This window comes from Curcuma longa, chromosome 11, assembly GCF_044706935.1.
Source record: "Curcuma longa cultivar G26 ecotype Majalengka, Jawa Barat chromosome 11, ITB_CL_G26_1.1, whole genome shotgun sequence".
Taxonomy (NCBI): Eukaryota; Viridiplantae; Streptophyta; class Magnoliopsida; order Zingiberales; family Zingiberaceae; genus Curcuma; species Curcuma longa.
The window spans coordinates 22,218,957-22,223,533 of record NC_133871.1 but is presented as its reverse complement, the minus strand read 5'-3'; the positions used below and the strand labels follow the sequence as shown (position 1 = coordinate 22,223,533).

At 37.5% G+C, this 4,577-nt stretch overlaps 1 pseudogene; it reads left to right on the top strand.

Moving 5' to 3' along the window:
* The first annotated feature begins 1,114 nt into the window (after window positions 1-1,114).
* Window positions 1,115-4,419, top strand: LOC141841780 (uncharacterized; annotated as a pseudogene).
* Window positions 4,420-4,577: the final 158 nt, after the last annotated feature.

Here is a 4,577-nt window from a genome sequence, read left to right as displayed (position 1 = left end):
TTCCCCGATCAAAATAGGATCGGGGAACGGATTCCCCATCGGGTCCGAGTCTAATTGCCATCCCTACTCAAAAGGGTGTTCAGAAATTTCGAATTCTCTAGCGACTTTGATAGATTACGATAGAAATTTACGTTATATATCTGAATTATAAAAAAAATATAAAATCATTTTAAATTATATGGACGAATGATGTAAGCATTATTTATTTATTAATTATGTTTACTGATATTTTCATTTAAATTTTATCACGTTTAATTAAATTATGATGTATAATTTATTATATGATTATCAGATAATTATATAATTAAGATTATAAAAAATAAAAATTAATTTAATTAAAGTTATTTATTTAAAAGTTTCAATGTATAATCTAATTTAATATTTACTGTATTTAATACTTTTACAATTACATCAATTTGATATTTAATTTATTTTTTAAATAAATTAAATAAAAATATTAATATTAATATTAATATTAATGATAATGATGTATTGATAATATATATGATAAATAAATATAATTAATATAAATTTTAAAATTAAAAAAAAAATATATATATTAACGAGATAATTCCATTATGATTTAAGAAAATCTATTTAAATTAGCTTATTTAAATTATTTAAATTAAGCTTATTTAAATTAAGAGTTGACTGTTGTTGTTAGATAGAAGAATCGTGATACCTCTGTTTTTTTTCACAGAAATTCGTTTGATCACGTCAACTTAGATAGCAACAGAAATTTCATTTTCATTTATATCAATTTATCAAATGAATTATTCTTGTATTAATAATATTGCTATTGTTTATTATTATTTATATTTTATCTACATTGGAATACATTTGTAATATGTAAAAAAATATTATTTTCCATACATTTATGATGATATGTGAAAATATTATTTCTAATTTGTACTGTCACATTTCTTGTTTTTATCAGGCTTTTCTTCATTCAATTATTTACATAAAATTGCTACACTCCTCCAGAAGGGGTCGATTTGTAAATAGTAAAACGTATAGGGTGTGAATGGAAGAGATTGGGTCTCCAGTTATACTCCCAACCCCAGGCCTTTCCATCGCCCCAGTGGTTCTCTCCTCCCTCGCCTGAAGCCTCTCTCCTTTCCTCTCTCTCCTCAGAAGAATTGCTGCTCGAGACGCGAACTAGATTGGGAAGGAGTCTGCGGTTAACTCTCCAGCAACGCCATTGACGTGAGTTCTCTGCGAGCGATAAGCCTGAGATTTGTTTGATGACTTGGTGGAGGCTGGTCCTTGGATCGCAATTTCGAACTTGCGCATGATGAGGTTTGTGTCGATCTTGTTATGAGTCTTTGCCTGCGGTATGAGTTCCAATTTGGACCGCCCTTTTGTACATTGATTTCCTCTCCCGAGCCTTGCCTCGGTCGGGATCGATGGGAGATGGCGGCGGTGACGGAGGCGGAGCGTGATCTGTTCTGCTTCATGATCGCATCTGTTGCTTTGATCTGTAGCTTGTAGCCTGGTTTTGCCCAAATGTTTCTTATCTCCTTTTATTTGGGATTTTGCTTCTGAGCATTTGATCCTCCTGTTCTGTATATCGCGAGATTGTCGAGATACTGCTTGTCAAATGTCTCTTGGTGCGGATCTGTAGTCTGATAAGACTGTTCTTCTTTTGTTTTGATCAGTTCGCGACTGTAAGGCATCTTGAGCTCTCCGTTGTTTTCTTTCTTCGCCTGGGTATACTCGTTGCTTTTATCGTTCTGGTGGAGCGGATGGAAAAGGAGCGACTGGACGAGGATCGATATAGTCGCCACTTACTTTTTGAGTTCATTCTTTGTTGTATTGGTTTTGCACCTGGCTTGAAAGATTATTCTTTTCCCTGTCCAATCCCTCTTCTCATTTTTATTTCTCCATTTACCTTTCTCTTACGAAATTCTCGACTTTTTCATGGTTAGTTTCGTTATTCGAACATCAATTGAAATCTGATTGCCAAAATTTCCTCCAACTGCTGCTACTACTGCTTGTTCTACTTCCTGTTGATACAATTTCCTTCTCTTCTCCCTGATCTCGTGTCTTCCTATAATTTTCTATTGACGAACACTATCAATTTTCAGCGATAAATTAACCTAAAAGTTTCGATTCTTTAGCCTTTTGCACATGATCTCAGTGTTAGGGTTTTCTCATCTCCATTCTATTCTTCAAGATATCTCATTTAAGATGTTTCTTTTTACAAGATCTAGTGAAGTATGATACAATCTCTTACATCGAATGTCGGTCGCACAGATACCAGAAAGTGAGTCCGGATGTTCTTCTTCTCAGCAATGGAAGGAAGCTATCATTCAGAGCATGCAAAGAAGACGATGATATTCCGGACTACATTGCCTCCGAAGGTAAATCACTTCCACTAGCGCGGCCGGCGTCAGGATCGGCAGATCCCTCCCCAACATCGGAGCACCACCACTCCTTCCATTCGGGTTCCTTACTAGCGCAATGCGACAACCGGCCGTCCTCCGCGAAGGCTCAGAACAATCACCTTCGCTTTGAGGTTAATGGCTTGAGCCCCGACGTAGGAGATGGTGGTCTTCTCCGGTGGGGCCAAAATAAGAGGTCCCGTGGATCGAGGGCTGACGACCGGTCGGCTGGGGACGAATTTTCCGCGAACCCAAGAAACAAAATCCAGCGGCGATCGGCGGCGGCAGGCGATGCCCCCTCCGCCCTGTGGCTTGTACACGAGAGGCGCCAATCACCGTTCACTAAGAAATAAGTACGCCATTTCTTATCTCGTTGCTTTTCTCCATTCTCCGTTCTATGTTCACTTTTTCTTTTTTCTTTTATTAATGTTTTCCCAATAGAGAGGTGAACAGAAATTTCTGCAAAAAATATCTTTTTTTCTTCGAAAATATAATAGATTTCAGTTGCAAATTGTGGTTGCCTCCTTCATACAGTTTGATGAAAAGATATCATTCGTGTCTTTGTTTTTTAACTCCAAGTTTTCACCCAGTAATATATTGTCCTTCTTCGATGATGTCGTAGATGTTGGAGGGACTTATGTTTTGGCGGCTTTGATGATAAACTACATCCTTAAAGTTGTGTGATATTTCTACATCTTACCTAAAGATTTCATGAAGTGTCTACATGAGCTATCCTTTCAAGTTTCAATATGAAGCATAATTCTCTACCTAATTAGTTAACCTTAATGGAATTTTTGCAATACAAACTTTATCTCTTTTTTTTTTTTTTAGTTTCATGTAAAGCATGACTACCTCCAAATGCCTCTTTTTTGTACCAAAAGCGTGTTTCTGTTGACCCACCATGCATGTCTTTCCCTTTTCATTTGATTTTTGTTATTTGAAGATATGTTGTCTTCTAGTAATTACTCTCCTTTTTTTTTTTTTTTTTGCCTTAATCAAGGTGTTATATCTCTCTATTAGCTTATCAACACTGCTCACCATTACATTTATAGTGGCATCAAAGTTTTCTATCACCTCATTGCGTCCTGTCCAGCATCCACCTTAACCCTTCTTCACCTTGCTTCATCTAAAGACCTCTTTTTTATCCACCATCTCCCATGATCAGGAATAACAAAGATGGATCCAGTGACCTGACTCAATCTGGGAAGAGATCTCCGAGAGTCCTGCCTGAGAATACCCAGAAGCCGTCGGCCAAGCCTGCTCAGAATGGCTGTGCAGCAGCAGCAGCAGCAGCAGCAGAGCAACGGATATTTATGCGAACACAGAATCATCAAAATGTCCATTTGAGATAGAGATGGCCAGTGCAGGAGAAAAGCTAAATCTTGACAAGTTTGAGTGGCCGAGGATTTACATCTCCCTCTCCAGGAAGGAGAAGGAAGATGACTTCCTTGCCATGAAAGGAACAAAACTGCCCCACAGGCCCAAAAAAAGACCCAAGAACATTGAAAAAGCTCTCCAGGTATTTCCTATAATTCCTCCTCCTTGATTTACAGTTTCTTTACATCAGTAATAGTGTTGTGCATCATTTGGTTGTTCTATAGTTCAGAGATCTTTAGAAAAATTCTGAACTACAACAAACTGTAGTATGATTTACTTTTTGTTTTGCTTTGTTTCTGCAGTATTGTTTTCCGGGGATGTGGCTTTCTGATTTGACTAGAGCTAGATATGAAGTGAGGGAGAAGAAGTGTGTGAAGAAGGTACTACCTTTTTCCTCTTAATATTTGCTACCTATGAGCCACTGTGTGATGCGTGACTTTTCTCATTTGATTCTTTTCATTTGAAAACATTATGTTTGTTGGTTTTGTCTGATCTGATTCATTGACTTTACCAGATCTAATGAAGCGACTTATATTTGTTTAATTGGGTTCTAATGGTAGCTTGATTTGGTGCTTGCAGAAGAAACTGGGGCTAAAGGCCATGGAGAACAACTTAGACAGTGATTCAGAGTGATGACAGTGGAGGAATCTGGGCCTCACATGGCTCAAATTACATTTCTCATTTTCACTTTTATTTTGCAGTGTGGAATTTTCTCCCCATTTTGCTACAACTTTTGTCGCTGGAGGAGAATGAAGGAGGCCTTCTGATCCTTCGTCTCCCTTGTTCTTGTACAGATCTCATCTTTCAATGAGAGAG